This window comes from Podarcis bocagei, assembly GCF_964188305.1.
Source record: "Podarcis bocagei genome assembly, chromosome: 1".
Classification (NCBI taxonomy): domain Eukaryota; kingdom Metazoa; phylum Chordata; class Lepidosauria; order Squamata; family Lacertidae; genus Podarcis; species Podarcis bocagei.
This window is the reverse complement of record NC_138125.1, coordinates 121,053,374-121,071,233: the sequence shown is the minus strand read 5'-3', so window position 1 is coordinate 121,071,233 and position 17,860 is coordinate 121,053,374. Positions and strand designations below refer to the sequence as shown.

Genomic DNA, 17,860 nt, shown 5'->3' with positions numbered 1-17,860 from the left:
AACGTGTTGCGCCCTCACGGCGCGCGCAAGGCCCGCAGGTGCGATCGGGCAGAAGTAACCCCACTCGCGCGCGCACAGGCTGCCTTGCGAAGCGGCGCGCTCGCTTGGATCAAAGGATCCGTCGCTGCCAGCCGCGATTCTGTGCTTTCCCCACTCCTTGGGGTCCTGTCGGGGATGGAACCCGGGCTGCACACGATCCGCTCAGCTTTGGGGAAGCGGAGCCGGAGGCGCTGCTTATTCGGAAGTTTGTTCGCCGCCTGTGCCCGCGTTGCGATTTCTCCACCAGGGGGATGGAGGTGTGGAGCCAGCAGGCAGGGTGAGGCTCCCAAGGACACCAACTTCCGCCGGTGTGTGTGTGTGGCAAATGCCTCCCTCTCCCCAACCGACCCCCGATCGCGGATTTGCATGGAGTTATTTTGTGCATGTGTGTGCGTGTGTGCATGTTATTTTTGGCTAAAACCCAAAATGGGGATCGAAGGACCCAGCAACCACCTGTTATGGCGGGCTGTGTTATGATAGTGGGGAAATCAAGAGTTGCTGCAGAAAACGCGAGGGACGGATGGGACGGATCAAAATGTCGGAAGGGAACTGGGTGTTCTGGAAAAAAAGTGGCTGATACGGGTTGTTGCTCCGGGATCCACTACCTGATGGAGAGTTGGGGATCCATTAAGCCAAACGAGATTCTCGGAAAAGGCTCGGTTTGGAACAAAACAAAACCTGCCCCAGTGTGTTTGCGCATTCCTGATCCCTGCTAACAAAGAATGCCGACGGGGGTGTAGGGCAACAAAAGGGCCTTCCCCCTCAGGGAATGCAAACTTTTCAGGTCGGTTGAGCAGCAACGCCGAAGGGCGGTGCTAAAATAAGCAAGTGTTTATATGCTCCCCTTCAGGAAAGCACGTTGAAAAAGGCAGGATGCCCGGTTTGAACAGCATTTGAACGGTGCCATTTTTTGAAGAAGAAGAGGAAAGAATCCTTTGGCATTTTGTGGGTGTGTAAGCTTTGCCCAGTCATGCCAACACACACCTGAGATACATGTCTCTCATGACAATCACAAGATATGCTTGCCCCCAACTTTTCCTTAACTCTTCTTGCGGACGGACGGAGTAAACAAGCCGCTTAAATGAGGGAGAGGCTTTTAAATTGGGTTGCCACCTGGTTCAGAAAAACAAGCACAACCACAGTCTGGCCTTCTCTTCGCTGTTAACACAGAGATTTAATCTTCAGAAATTGCCTTAAGTTCATGTGACTAAACATGATTATCTGCAGATTGCTGCAGCAGACCCTCCAAGTGTCCATATTCTCCAAGGACGTCCCTGATTTAGAGAAGCTGCTTCTGACTTGATCCTGGAATGTCCCACTTTTCCTTAGGGCCACTGACCCTAATTTCATTGCAGAATTGAGCCCTCTAGAGGCAATCCTGTTTAGGGAAGTTTTAAAAATGTTTTATTATGTATTTATATATGTTGGAAGCCGCCCAGAGTGGCTGGGGCAACCTAGTAAGATGTGTGGGGTATAAATAGTAAAATTATCATTATGGAATGGGACATCCCTACTTTCATTGGATAAATGTAGAAGGGTATGGGAGCCACCACCACCAAGGCCACCAGCTGTGTCACCTTGTGGAGAAGCAGCGTTGGCATTGGTGCTGATTCCCTGAAAGAACTTGCAAGATCTCACCCAAATCTCATGAGGATGTAGGCCTGGCCAGGATGCCTTTCCTGCTATACCTTCTGGGCTTGACAAGGCATGTGACCCTCACCTGTTCTGATTCTACTCCAGCTGACGAATCACACACCTCCTCCCCTAGCTAGCAAGCCCCACCTGGGCTGTGGAAGTGCCACCCTGCTCTGCCAAACCACACCACCACCACCCGTGGGGCACTCACCACCACTGTACCACCTGCCAGTGGCGATGCAGCTGTACTAGCACTGCAGTGTTGGCCTAGGCACCGATTCCCTGAAAGAGCGTGCAAGATCTCACTCATATGAGATCTTTTGCTCTCTTCAACATCTTGCAAGTCTTTGATAAAATCTCGCAGGAAATGAGCACCTATCCTGGCACCACTTCTCTGGCAGAGGTGTGGGCATGGCAGGAGGCGCCCTTGAGGGTGCTTCCTCGGGGGCTTCTGCTGCCTAAGGCAGTTACTTCACGCCACTTCCTTAGGTGGGCTGGCCTTGCCGGATGTCATTCTGGGTATGCACACTGGTATCTGTATACCTGTGAGCACACACCTTTAGTGTGTGGGTTTTTTTTAATTAAAAAAATACAAGTTTCTCAATCTACCAGATTTGCACAAAACAGCAGCCGTGTGTGTGTGTGTGTTGCTCCAAGCAAGGAAACCTGAGATTCATGGGTATGTGTTTACATGTACACATAACACCTGTGATCTACCATGCTTGCACAAAAGAGCAGTCCAAAAATAAAAATAATTGATGCCTCATTCCAAACTAGGTAAGGATTTGTTCACATTTGGAGTTGTTGCCTGTCACTTCATTTCCTCCCCCTTTCCTGCCCATCTCCTGTGCCCATGGGCGTAGCGGGGGGGGGGGCAGAGGAATCCACAAATATTATTGAAAAGCAATGAAAGTACTCAGTTATTACCAAGTGCCCCTATTTTCCAGGGACGTCCTTGATTTAGAGAAGCTGCCCCTGTTTCTGATTTGATCCCCTTTTCCTTAGGATGTCCCTATTTTCACTGGAGAAATGTTGTGGGGTATGGAGTTATCCGACCCTCAAGCTGTCTGAAGGCAATCCTGCATAATGTTGTTTAATGTTTGGTGCTTTGTTGTGTTTTTATAGATGTTGGAAGCTGCCCAGAGTGGCTGGGGCAACCCAGTAAGAAGTGTGGGGTATAAATAGTAAAATTATCATTATGGAATGGGATACTCCTATTTTCATTGGAGAAATGTTGGAGGGTGTGCTGCAGATGAATAAGCTGTAAAGGGGTAGAGCATGAGACTCCTAAGCGCAGGGTTTGAGCCCCACTTGGCGCAAAAGGTTTGTGCATGGCAGGGGGTTGGACTAGATGACCCTTGTGGTCCCTTCCAACTCTACAATTCTGTGATTCTAGGTGCAGGTTGAAAAACGGAAAACGCTCGTAGTTTAAATTGTATCATTGCTTGAACATTTGGCATAAGAGAAAGCTGTGTGGGACCATCTGGGTATATTTTTTGAAGGACACACTTTCGGTCAAGCCTAAATACCAATTTTGCGCTGGGGAAGAATCTGATAAAAGAGCATGGGAAACAGGTGAAGTGATGCCACCTTTAAGACCAACGCAACTGTGTTGTGTGGCTTGCTCATCTATAGATAATTGGTGAGATCAGAATTGCTGTATATAACACCTCTTAATCTGAACATGTTAATAACTGGTGGGAAACCTTTGGTCTGTGGGCCAAATATTTGGCCTGTGAGTTGGTTTTGCGAAGCCATGTCCACTTGTCTTTTACTTGATACATGAATGGAGGGGGTTGTACTAGATGGCCCTTGGTTTCTGTGATTCTATATGATGACCGGTGTGGGGCTGGTGAAGATACTGCTGGGCCAAAATGGGGTTTGCAGAGCCCTGCTGATTGTAAAATTCTGGTTGTCAGCTGGTCAATGCTTGCAGAGGGCTGTGCTTGGCATTTGAGGGGTGGCTATAACTCAGCTGATTGTCAGGGCTTCAGAGCAGGGCAGTCTGCAAACCCCAAAGATCATCTCATTCAATAATTTACATATAGCCCTAGATTTTCACAAGTGCAGCATTTTTATACATTTAGCACAGGCTTCCCCAACTTCGGTCCTCCAGATGTTTTTGGCCTACAACTCCCATGATCCCTAGCAAGCAGGACCAGTGGTTAGGGACGTCTCCAAACATCTGGAGGGCCAAGGTTGAGGAAGCCTGATTTAGCACTTTAGAATGGTGTGTTTTTACATACGTTATCTTGTATTCCTTACACCAACATTGCATGGTCACCCAGCATTATCCTAATTGTAGATGTACAGTTAAGGCTGAGAGTGTTGCTTACGGCCGCTTGCTGAGCTCATGGCACAGCTAAAATTCAACCCACAAATTTCATATTCTCAGCAGTGCAATCCTGTGCATGTCTACCCAGAAGTAAGTCCCTTTGACCACATCGGGGTTTATTCCCAGGTAAGTGAGCATAGGATTTCAACTTCATTCTCTTAGTCTGTAGTCCTATACTCACATTTCTTGGGAATAAGGTAAAGGTAAAGGGACCCCTGACCATTAGGTCCAGTCGTGACCGACTCTGGGGTTGTGCGCTCATCTCACTCTATAGGCCGAGGGAGCCGGTGTTTGTACTCAGACAGCTTCCAGGTCATGTGGCCAGCGTGACTAAGCCGCTTCTGGCGAACCAGAGCAGCGCACGGAAACGCCGTTTACCTTCCTGCCGGAGCGGTACCTATTTATCTACTTGCACTTTGACGTGCTTTTGAACTGCTAGGTTGGCAGGAGCTGGGACCAAACAACAGGAGCTCACCCCGTTTCAGGGATTTGAACTGCTGACCTTCTGATCAGCAAGCCCTAGGCTCTGTGGTTTAACCCACAGCACCACCCGCGTCCCTATTCTATTATTCCCTTATTCTTGGGAATAAGTCCCAACAAATGCAACAGGGCTTATGCACTGTGCTAGAGAACTTCATTTCAGCAAAACTTTGTTTTGTTCCAGGAACTGAGATGAAACAACTCTCATTCAACTCTTGAATATTTTATGTGAAATAAAGTAATGCATATATTGGAATGGGGAGCCTAAAGTGAAGAAAAACTGTGTTTGCAATGGACTTAACAATATTTAAACTGCACCTCCTATTAAACATTAGCTTCTTTTCATTCTGGAGGAGCAGAACGGAAGAGGAGAACTCCCTTTTCTTTGCCCTCAAGGCTCGGGTGAGCTGCCACAAGTACGAACATGTGCTTCCTTTGGGCATGGCTGCCTTATGCCATTGCTGGCGTCGACCCAGGATTTATCAACTTGCCTTTTGACTGTGCATTGTTTGTTGAGCTCTCTCACTTTTTGAGGGGTAGAAATAGACATAGCATCAAAAGCGTTCTTCACAAAAGCTTGGCTCCAGTTATGAGTGTAGAAACACACACGTTTAATATAAGATTGCAGCCCTTAACACACCTATTTGGAAGTCATATCCAGTTAAATAAATGTTTAGGACTGGGGCGTAAGGCTGTATTACTGTTTATAAAATGAAAGTCGATGGATCTCAGGCAAAGGTCATCAGATATATTTACAGGGGCTCTTGGAGACTTTAAGAACATAAGAGCCCTCCTGGATCAAACCAAAGGTGAACTGCTCAAACCAATGCATCCTATTCTCATGGTAGCCAACTAGATGCCTATAGTAGTAGTAGTAGTAGTAGTAATTATTATTATTATTATTATTATTATTATTATTATTATTATTTATACATACAGTGGTACCTCAGGTTACATACGCTTCAGGTTACAGACTCCGCTAACCCAGAAATAGTACCTTGGGTTAAGAACTTTGCTTCAGAATGAGAACAGAAATCGCGCGGCGGCAGCAGCGGGAGGCCCCATTAGCTAGGTTTCCCCAGCCACCCTGGGCAGCTCCCAACAGAATATGAAAAACGTGAAAAAACATCAAACATTAAAAACTTCCCTAAACAGGACTGGCGTTTCCATGTGCTGCTCTGGTTCGCCAGAAGCGGCTTAGTCATGCTGGCACATGACCCGGAAGCTGTACGCCGGCTCCCTCGGCCAGTAAAGCGAGATGAGCGCCGCAACCCCAGAGTTGGCCACGACTGGACCTAATGGTCAGGGGTTCCTTAACCTTTTTAAACAGAACTACCTTCAGATGTCTTCTAAAAGTCAGATAGTTGTTTATTTCCTTGACATCTGATAGGAGGGCATTCCACAGGGCGGTCGCCAGTACTGAGAAGGCCCTCTGCCTGGTTCCCCGTAACCTCACTTCTCTCAGTGATGGAACCGCCAGAAGGCCCTCAGAGCTGGATCTTAGTGTCCGGGCTGAACGATGGGGGTGGAGACGTTTCTTCAGGTATACTGGGCTGAGGCCGTTCCTATGGGAAGCCTACAAGCAAGACGTGAGCACAATATGGTTGGGCAATCTGCTTTTCAACGTCACGATATATCACCAGCTAAACATCGCTATATAATGACATATCGCGATGTGTGAAATAAGGATGGAGCAATGTAGAGGCACTGGCTGGCTTCATGGTTTTCCCCACTTTGTGATTTTTGCATAGTATTTTGTTGTTTAGTTGTCTTTGTTGTGTCCGACTCTCTGTGACCCCATGAACCAGAGCATGCCTTGGAAACTCTCACTTCTTCTCAAAGCTTCTCCTTTTTTATGTCCATGGAGTTTTCTTCGCAAAATACTGGAGTGGTTTGCCAGTTCCTTCTCCGGTTGCATAGTATACACACACACATATCACGATTTGCAATATATTGCCAGGTCAAAAGTTATGAAACTGCTATCACGATAGGGACTTCAAACTAGTTTTGGACAATATATCAATATATTGCCCAGCCCTAGAGCATGAGAGTTCTCTTCCAACTTTAACTGTCTTGAGGATTTTATTTTATTTTTTCAATCAACTGGTATATAAACTTTATTAAACAAACAAAAAAACTTGAACAGCAACTGGTATTCAGAGGCATACTGGCTCTGACAGTGAAGAGTAGAGCATAGTAGCCATTGCAGCTTGTAGTCTTTTCTCCTCCATTAATTTGCCTAATGCAAGCTGGTTTCAAGATTCATATAGTTCTGACAACCGCAGAAAAAATATCTAATTAAATTTGTATACTGCCCTTCATCCGAAGATCTCGGGGCAGGTTCACGGCATAAAAATACAAAATGCATAATAGAAGCAAGAACAAACCAAGCCCATAATCCCTGCCTCCCACCAACACATTTAAAAGGACATCGAGTGTTAATCAGCCCAAGGCCTGGTTGAAGAGGAATGTTTTCACTTCCTCAAATAGAAGAAGTGCTATCTTAAGCTGGCAGGGATATTTATACACCCATAGTTGTGGAAGGCTAAACATTATAAGGAAGGGAAATGAAATGCAAAAATGGGGGCTGTGATAAATATGTTCTTAAATGCATGCCAAATTATCCCTCTATCCAATTGTAGCTCACTCAATAATGGAACGTTTCCATATCAAAGACATGTGAAACTTTCTTTGGAATAGCGAGTTCAACCCAGGATGTGCATCAGGTGAGTTGAGGTGAGGTCTACATGGACTTAGAAAAAAATACATATGTTCATCTCTTGTGTTGATAGGGAGCTGGGAAGCCACATTTGCTTTTGTTTCTTACTTTACATCCTTATCTCACCTTTCCTACAAGAAACCCAAGGCCTTGTATAGCCATGGTTCTTCCCAATGAGCCACCCATATTTTATTATCGCAACCACCCTGAGAGGTAGATTGACCCAGGTTGATCTGGCGAGCTTTGTGGATGAGTGCGGGCTTGAACCTAGGCTTTCTCAGTCCTAATGTGGCACCAGTCACATGCACACAATACATTTGAAGCAGTATAAGATGGGGTGAGCTGCTGTTGTTCAGTCCCTGCTCCTGCCAACCTAGCAGTTCGAAAGCACGTAAAAGTGCAAGTAGATAAATAGGTACCACTCCAGCGGGAAGGTAAACGGCGTTTCCGTGCTCTGCTCTGGTTCATCAGAAGCGGTTTAGTCAGGCTGGCCACATGACCCGGAAGCTGTACGCCGGCTCCCTCGGCCAGTAAAGCAAGATGAGCACCGCAACCCCAGAGTCGTCCGTGACTGGACCTAATGGTCAGGGGTCCCTTTACCTTTACCTTTCACAGTCTTGGCTTCCCCAAAAGCAGTGGTGGAGCTTCAAGCTTTTTTTGGGGGGGGGGGAGAGCAGCTGAGGTCGTGGCTGGCACACATCCCAGTGGCGTGGCACACATCCCGGTGGCGTGGCACCCTGTGCGGGGGAGGCAGCTGCAATGGCACTCCACTGGGATCGTGCCGCCAGGGGCGGTACGCTCCCCCCACACCCCTGTTCCTCCACCAGTGTCCAAAAACATTATGGGAGTTGTTGTTAGGAGACCGCTATTGCACACACACAGTAGCAATTCCAGAGTGGTTTAACAATCGGGTCCTATTCACAGGGAGTTCTGTGGGGGGAATAGAAGTTTCCTCACAACTCTTAACATCTGTAACAAACTACCACTCCCAGAATTCTTTGGGGGAAGCCATGACTGTTTAAAGTGGTATCATACTGCTTCAAATGTATTGTTCGAATATGGTCACTCTAACCGCGACACCACACTGGTCCTGAAAGCTAGACTTGTCCTTGCTGAGTGTGGCAATGCTATACAAATATTAAGTATTAATATGACTACTTCAAAACAAAATATCAGAAATTGTTTGCCAGTTGATAGGAATCTTGTGCAATCTTGGTAGTCAGGAATATATATTGGCTAGTGTCTCCCAAATATTATTGTTTCCTGGTGCATTAGACATTAAAAAATTTCCCGATACCGGGCTGCCTTCAGATGTCTTCTAAAAGTCAGATAGTTGTTTATTTCCTTGATATCTGATAGTGCATTTGGGGTGAGAATCATTTAAACACTAATGTGAGCACCTTAAATTGTGCCCAGAAACAAACTGGCAACAAACACAAACCAGTGGCCTGAAGACGAACATTTGGTTGATGGTTTGAAATCAAAATCTCTATTCAGCATTCTTATTGCTGTCAAGGGGCAACAAGCAGGTTACATCGTGTCCTCACGACCGCCCTGTGAAGTGAGGACGGCGAGATCGTGATTTACTCAAGGTTGAGAGGCTTGTATTCACAACAATGTGTTTCCCCCCCATCCAAATCTTAACACCCAGTCGCTTCTCCTCATAGACACACCAAATGTTAGCGACATTATCCTTTTCTCCTTCAAGAGAATCAGGATTAACTCTGTGACACACTGCAGCGTTCTCCACAAGGCCCTTGCTAGAATGAGTGGAAATGTTTGTTAATCTAAAAAAAGTACCAAATGTAAACACAAGTTTAAGGTGCAATCTGTCTAGTTCAGCTGCTCTGTCACCTCCATTTGTTTCCTTGTGACTTGTTTGCAAATCCCATGCAAGTCCCACAGAAAGTTTGGAGTGGGGATGTTAAGAAAGTGTGTGTGTGTGTGTGTTAGTGTGTATGGGAAGCAATGTTTGGTGTGCAGCGATTTAAGTGCTATGTGTGTAAAGCACTAGTTAACATATGGGGACTTCAGTTGATTTATAAGAGCAATGAATTGTTTGCAAACGGATTGCTTGCACACCCTTGCCTTAAAATAGTTCCTATACGCAGCAAATGTGCATATGCTGAATTACCGGTAGATAAACTGGTGGTTTCTTTGTTTCCTGTTAAAAACAGCTAGCTAGGTCTGAGCCTGCCTAACAACTCTGTGGTCTGAAGAACAATATAGGGGGCATTATTTGGGTTAATTTGTATGGCGGTGGTTGTTTTTTGGTCAGGAATCATTTCCCCTCTCTGTATAACTGAGGAAAATTCAGTACATGCTCTGGTGATGCACATATCTCTCCCATGGTCAGATTTGTCTTTAGCATACATTTCTAATTGTGGGCGAGATTTGTGCGTTAGTACTTCACGACGCTTGTGTTTTTCCAGATATGCAAAAGAGCAGAAGTCACTCTTGCACCTGCAAAATCTGGAGAGCGGGCAGGAGAGAGTAGAATGTGTATCAAATATCTCTTTGCTCTTCAAAAAACACAGCCATCACGCCCACCTCCCCAATTATCTTTTGTATCTCAAAAATAAGACCTGTGAGGCAGCTGGAAATTTGTCATAGGTGACTCAGTGGGGGAGGGGAAGCCACTCATGGAGGCACAAGAATATGGCCAGGGCGAAAGTTGAAACTGCACATTTGTGGCCTTGTGTGATGTGACTGCGCCACACAAGTAGATTTTGTTTATTAAGAAAATGAATTCCAGTTGTTGGGAATCACAAATATTGCACTTAAGTTGGGCCCTAAATGCAGGCTTTCCGTAGGCCACTGTGAGAACAGGATACTGGACTAGAAAGGCATTTGGCCTGATCCAGCACATTTTTCTTATGTCCTTAAAACATGTACAGATGTTCAGTAGGTTGGTGTGTGTCCATGGTGCAGTTGTGTCATGTGCTTGGGCATACCAAAAGATAATTTTGTGCTTCTGTATATTTTAACTTCTACTCATAAACACTTAAGTGAGTCTCACAGCTCTGAAGTATTGGCCCGTTAGGGGAGGTCATGAGATTTCTTAAAAAACAGATTAGTTTCTCTGCTCATAGATTAGCTTTATCTTCACACAGGTTGAGTAGCCTTAACGCATACATGAATCTTTTAAAGTGTGTATAAAAAGTGTGGTGTTGTATAAAAGACCGGCTACTAAACACCAAATACAGGCAGCGGTTGATTTGCGTTCTGAGGCACTGTGCACTGGTGCAGTAGAATTGAAACACCCATTGAAAAAAACCTGCAAACTGCCTGTTCTGTGGTGTAGTGGTTAAGAGCGATAGACTCGTAATCTGGTGAACCGGGTTCGAGTCTCCGCTTTTCCACATGCAGCTGCTGGGTGACCTTGGGCTAGCCACACTTCTCTGAAGTCTCTCAGCCCCACTCACCTCACAGAGTGATAAAGCGGGATATCAAATCCAAACTCTACTTTTTGTGACATTTTCAGGTCACTTCTGGGTTCGGTGTAATGCGCATGTGTGCAGTTGCACACATATTGGATGCGCCTAAAACGGTCATTGCCTGTAAGCTTTTTGAAAAATTGACTTTATAATATAATGGAATAGCAACTACATATTCAACCATATATCTTTTACTTTGTGTTACAAATAGATTTTTATTTTTGTTTGTATTTATCAGCTTACTTTTTCTACGACTCAGATGTTTCTGCGAGTATGTATAGATGTTTGTTTTTTTAAAAAAAAGATAGGAAGCATGGGTTGTGTGACAAATATAACCAATGTGCACAAATGGGAGGATAATTCTGATCCATGTATCCTGAATAAAGTAGTAATGAATACAGGTATTTGGGAAAATCCTTTCATAAGCTGAAAATCAGATGAAAAGAAAACAGTGTTTGCTGCAGTTCATCCATCTTGCTTGTGGAAAATAAAGTGTGGCATATGGCTGCAATCCTAAACACACTTACTTGGAGTCAAGTTCCATTAAAATCAGTAGGTCTTACTTCCAAATTGTGCTGTAAAGCATGCTACTGGGTTGTAACTATTTTGAGTTTAAGTGAACTTGAGTATACCTTAATTAAATGTGTAGTGATTCTAATCCACTTTATTTTGTTCACTTACTTAAAAGATTTAAACTCCATTTTTCCATCTATGGTCCCCAAGGTGACTTACAAATAGAATAAAATAATGCAAGGAGCCATCTATAGTCACAGACTCAGGCAGAATCTGAGAATCTTTTAGCAATGTTAACAAGAGAATAGGATTGGTGTTTCGGGATTAATTTGATTTTGTGACCTTGAGAGCTTTAATTCGAAGAAGATTGTATTTCAGGTTCCCAGCTGTGCTTGACCTGTACAGTCTTCCGTTCACACCCTAGCTTTCCCCCCATTTTATTTTTATTTTTGGAAAGGATCAATCGCTCTTCCTAATTTCATCTCTATACACCACAACCTCATTGAGTAAGAGAGACTTGATAAGGGTAGAGGCATTTGTTTCACCTATCAGGATGAGCGGGTGTAGCAATCCTCAGAGCTCATTTGTGGCTTTTGAAAAGTGAATTATTTATTTGTTTAAAAAAAGAGTTGCGTCAAGATGTCAGAGTCCACTTCTACCGTGGGGGTTTAATTCAAGTGACAGCTGGCTTCTGTATTTGGCATGAGCTTTCAATCTGGGAACCAACCCCACCTGTTTTTTGCCAGGCAATTGGATCTTCACAATAAATAAAACACATAGAGGGGAAAATGAGTCCTGCAAGAGTAAAGAGGAGCTTGGTGGAAGTCTGTATAGATTAGCAAGACTTTACCGAATATGCACTGATCATGATTCAGAAACTTGACGCCATGCTTCTTCATACTGATATTGCATCCAAAGCCCCATGGATCCACTGAGAGGCCCAATCATCAGGCCTGGAGCTGGTGCAGCAAAAATAGATAAATAAATCGCACAACAACATCAACCCTCCCTCCAATTTTCCACCCTGGCCAGCATGAGCTGGTAGAGCTTTGGGTGCAGCAGTTGATCTTCCTCACTGCTCCGCAGCTGGAGATTTGGATTATTCGGCCTCAAAGTATAGAAAACTGCTTTACACTGAATCAGACCATTGGCTCCATCTAGCTCAGGGAGCAAGTGTTGAGGCTGGAGACATTCCCTGCCCCTACCTGGAGATGCTGAGGATTAAACTGGGGTGGGGGTTTCTACATGAACCATCTGCCCTATCACTGACCTATAGTCCTTCCCCTTTTGGTATATTTGGTTTTGGTGAGTCATCTTGTGAGTGTTCCACTCTGATCGGCGGAAAATAATGAATAAATGTGCTCGCTCAGCACTGGGTAGGAGCCAAAGTCTTGCCACGACTTTGGCATGTCGTGAAATGGCCATTGCGGCAGGGAGCATTGGTTCATTTGTTGCCTAAGCATCATGCGCACTTTCTCTCTCTTCCCCCTCCACCCTGCCAAACAGCAGCAGCAGAATGTCGGCGATGAAATGGCTGCTCTTTGGGCAAATGCTGGGCCTCAAAAATAATTCGGAGCAGCACCAGTCTACTTTAGGCTTTAGACTGTGACAGAAATTGTCCACTCGTCATGTCCCAGAAGCTGTTTTCACTAACTGCTTCTTGGAATTCTTGCTAAGACAATGCTCTCATTCACCCCACACTCTGAATGAGGGCTCAGCAATTGGTTTCATTTTTTAAAACCATGGTAATCTCTAGTTCTCTCCGAATTTTCACTTAATCTTTCCTGTAAAGTTTTACATGCTTAAGATTCTTCAACATTGCTGGTGAGTAACTCATATTTGAAATCCCGAGTTTAATACTGGGATCAAATAAAGGAACAGCCCCCCACAGCCCCCCCCCATTTCCTCTGAGAAAGGAGAAAAGTGTACAGAGGAAAGTGTGATTTTGATCAATAAAAGGAGAAAGTGCTTAATTCTTTCCCAGCAACCTGATTTCCCATTCACAATTCCTGCTAAGCGGCTTTCCCTCCCATGCCATTCCAGATGCATGTTTTACATAAGAGCAGATAACCCAAAGAAGAGCCTTGCTAGATCAAGCCTAGCATCCTGTTTCCGGCAGTGGCCAATTAGATGCTTCTGGTGAGCTCGCAAGCAGGATATGAGGGCAACCGCCTTTACCCTGCAGATGTGGCCGTTGCAGTTAAATGCAGAGCTGCAGGATAGAACCAGCTATGTAGAACAGCTCTTTGAGGAACGATTCTCCTGAAAATCCTTTCTCAGAAATACTTGAAAGCAGAGCAATTTCACTCACTTCTCCATGTATTCAGGCCAAAAATTGCATGCAGTGTTGGGGGTGAATGGTCGCGGGCCAGTTGGCTTTAATACTACAAGTCATGGCTGGGTTTATCCTTGCTCTGAAGCTCTGCACAAAAAGAATGTTACAGTGGTACCTTGGCTCTTGAACGTAATCCATTCCGGGAGTCTGTTCGACTCCCAAAACCGTTTGAAAACCAAGGTGCGGCTTCCGATTGGCTGCGGGAGCTTCCTGCACTCAAGCAAAAGCCGTGTTGGATGTTTGGCTTCCGAAAAATGTTCGCAAACCGGAACACTGACTTCTGGGTTAGCGGCGTTCGGGAGCCAATTTGTTCGGCAACTAAGCCGTTCGAGAACCAAGGTACCACTGTACTCTTAAACTGAGTAAGGGATCTAAAATATGGAGATCTCCCACCTTCATTATAAATTTTAGAAACCCCGGAGATTTGAAATAGTTCGTTGGATTTTCTACTTCAGTTCTTGCCAGACATCACCTTGGTTCAGATGTCATTCATTTATGTAGGTATGCCATTTATTTATGTAAGCCACTCTCTGTGTGGCTTACACAAATCAGTGCTAAGATGGTTCCTGTCCTCAGGTTCACGATCTAAAAAGATATAACACAGCAAAAAAGAAATGGGAGGAAAGTTCATGAGGAAGCCATGCTTTGAACATTGGGGTCTAGGGCCTCTCCAATTGTCTCCTGCTCTTCCCGGTTCACAATAAATGTAGTTTGCTATGAAGTCCAAATCAGGCAAAAGGCCATTACCACTAACTGTAGCTCCCCTCTTAATCGAAAATAGAAACCATGGTTTGGAATGGGTTTTCAGTTGTGGTTTGGAGGCAATGTATGGCTTGTGGCAGCAATAGTTTGCTTGATTCAGACATTGTGGTAAACTAGATTACCATGGAATTGTGGGGTGGGGGTGGAAATCAGAGTGCATGAGGTGAAGAGGAAAGGTAACAATGGAGCATGTAGGGCATGAGACATGATCCTGATAGTTTGACCATGACATCTAAACAAGGTTACTGTGCTGTGTTTGATGCCTTGACAGTTTTAAAGCTGCCTGTAATTTTATTTAAGACAGGCAGGGTATTACACTGTGGTGACGAAGTGGAAGTATATAATCCTTACTGGAATGCAATTCAATTATAACGGCTAAGTTAAGTAGCTTTAGGTTATTATACATTGGTTCTGTCATCTTCATTTGGGTAAGGAGTTGGCAGAGGCAGCACTGAGATCAGAGATCAGTGTACAGAATATCAATGCGCATCTTATTTTATTAACATATAAATCAACCTCGTATATCCTGATAAAACTTAAAGCGATGTTCTCATCGTATGAAAAGTGGCTCCGAGGGGGGAAAGTGTGTCTAGAAACTGCACTGCGACGTGCCTAGACGGAGGACTGACTTATAGAAGGTGAGCTACCAGTTTGATGGCTGCAGGTATCCTGGCCATTGTAGCAAAGACCATAAATCGCCAAGTGGAGATAAGCATTTCCACCTGTTAAGGGATCTGTGACTGGCTGTTGCATGTCCATAATTACAGACTTACATCTTTTTTATGCTGTGGTCTTTGAAAACCAGAATCCAACTTTAGCCCAAGAGTGCATATGTGGGCCCCCATCTTTACTTATTGCACTGCTGTTCTGTCTTAGATCAGGCTGTGACGCAGGGGGGTAGTCACGACCCACTTGCAGAAGCCCAGTGTACAATGTTGTACAGCAGGGATGGGAAACCTCAGGTCCAGGGGCTCAATTGCTGCTCTCCAAGCTTCACCCCTCACTGGTCTTGCTTCACAGTCTCATTCAATGCTTTTGGGAGTGGCCGCCGAGACCATATAACACCTGTTCTGAAAGATAAAGGTAAAGGTCCAGTCATGACCGACTCTGGGGTTGCGGCGCTCATCTCGCTCTATAGGCCATGGGAGCCGGTGTTTGTCCACAGACAGCTTCCGGGTCATGTGGCCAGCATGACTAAGCCGCTTCTGGAGAACCAGAGCAGCGCATGGAAACACCGTTTACCTTTTCGCCCGAGCGGTACCTATTTATCTACTTGCACTTTGATGTGCTTTCTAACTGCTAGGTTGGCAGGAGCTGGGATTGAGGAACGGGAGCTCACCCCGTTGCGGGGATTCGAACCGTCAACCTTCTGATCAGCAAGTCGTAGCTCTGTGGCTTAACCCACAGCGCCACCCGCGTCCCCTTTCTGAAAGATAGCAGAACAGTAAAAACAGTGAGTTGGGTCCATCAAAGTGTTTACTGAATCAAGGTCAAAGTTGTGTGTGCAGGCGAATCTAGATTCCTAAAATGAAGACCTCCAGATTCTAGATTACATTCTGCAATTGCAATGCACAAGGATGCGTTTCAGTCCAGTTATGAAACCTGAAGGACAAACGAAGCATTACTTCGTGGAATTATGTGCAAGTAAGGCTGCAAGCTTTGGTCTACTTACTTGGAAGCAATATCCGCTGAATACAGTGAGACTTGTCTCTAAATAGAAGATAGCCCTTCAAAGCCCCAGAGGAAAGAGTGCAGAGTGGAAACTGTGCTAAAAAAAAACCACACCCCTTGATTCTGTGCATATTTGATAGGTTCCAAAATGCATCCCTCTGTTATAATGTACTCCCCTCGCTGGGCCTGACCAATAATACATTTCTTTTCAATTGGGCTGAGCGCTAAAGGAGCACTGGTTCCTAATTCAGTAGTCTCTCTTGGAACTATTAAAAATAGTTAAATCCAAGAACGGGTGCGTACAAGAGATAGTAAATAGAGAGGCCAGGGAAAATGAAAAACCAGCTGTTCTGTTCTTCCTTTTCAGACTAGGCTGATGTAGACACGAAGAGACAGATGGGCAGACCTTTGCCATGCAGCCAGAGACAGGCAAGACAATCCTGTCTCTTCCTTAAATGTAAACCTTTTGTCTTCAGTGAAGTTGTTAATGAATGAATCATTCCTTTGTATAAAAGGGTCATCATTTCTTTAAAACACAAAACAATAGCCAGAGCTAGCTAGCCTAATAAGGAAAGCATCTGAACTGAGAATTTGAAATTTAATGGGATTAGCTAAAATTTAACTAGTTGTGATGAAACTTTTCTGGAAAGGTTGGTTAATCAACCCACAGTCAGTGATGGTGTTTTTCTTTAGCGACCCTGCCTGGCCACCCTCATTCCTCTTTTTCTATGCCTTTTTGTTCTCTGAAAGATAGAAATGTTGTATTAGCTGTCAGCTGCCAGCTCCAGAGCAATCTTGCCCTTGTGTTGTTGCTGTTAAAAAGTTATTCCCCTCTTTCCCGCTCCACAAAGGAGTAGGTCAGAGCAGCATATAAAAAGCAGACTTTTAAGAACGATCTAACCTTGAAAACGTAGGTCAGCTTCAATAACAGCAGCAAAAAGCAAAAAACTCAGAAAGAGCAGCATTAACAAGCACCCTACTCTTTCAAACACTTCTTTTATTTGTTTTGTTCTTGGAAAACCATCATGGTAATGGATGGGCAAATTGACTTTGGGAAGAACCACCACCAAGAAGTCTCTGTCTCCGTTAGCCAGCCACCTTGCCTTGGAAAGGGGTAGGGAGAGGGAGAATGTACTAAAAGTTGGACCCTGGTGGGAATTTTTAACAACCAGGCAGGTTCATATGGAGACCATTTAATGCTTTGTGGATCACAACCAACATACTGAATTGTGCCAGAAAACAAACTGATAGCCAGCAATGCTGTTTTACTATCATATATTGTTGCTTTGCTGTCTCATTTCAATATGGCGTTGATCAAACTGCTATAGGTCCCCAGTAGAGGAACGATGTGCTTATATAGTCAGCATCCTCTCTGTCACTTAAAAATGTGAGTGGATACCAAAGTTTCCATTGAAATAGGTGTAGAAAAACCAGCTGTCCTAGCAATTCTAAGTGGAGGTAGAATTCTTGTGGACTATTGCTTGTTATGACGGGACGCAGGTGGCGCTGTGGGTTAAACCACTGAGCCTAGGACTTGCCAATCAGAAGGTCAGTGGTTCAAATCCCCACAAAGGGGTGAGCTCCCGTTGCTTGGTCCCTGCTCCTGCCAACCTAGCAGTTTGAAAGCACGTCAAAGTGCAAGTAGATAAACAGGCACCGCTCCAGCGGGAAGGTAAACGGCGTTTCCCTGCGCTGCTCTGGTTCGCCAGAAGCGGCTTAGTCATGCTGGCCACATGACCTGGAAGCTGTATGCTGGCTGCCTCAGCCAGTAAAGCGAGATGAGCGCCGCAACCCCAGAGTCGGTCACGACTGGACCTAATGGTCAGGGGTCCCTTTACCTTTACCTATTGCTTGTTATAGTTTTGGGACCATTCACTCAACTGAACAGCACTAATTTTTTCCCATATAATCATAGACTCCAGAGAAATCAAGAG

At 44.9% G+C, this 17,860-nt stretch overlaps 1 protein-coding gene across 2 annotated transcripts in view; it reads left to right on the top strand.

Annotated features, from left to right (window-relative positions):
- The window catches only part of ITGA6 (integrin subunit alpha 6), a 66,342-nt gene that overhangs the window by 778 nt on the left and 47,704 nt on the right, over positions 1 to 17,860 (top strand). The gene's annotated exons all lie outside the window — the stretch shown is intronic.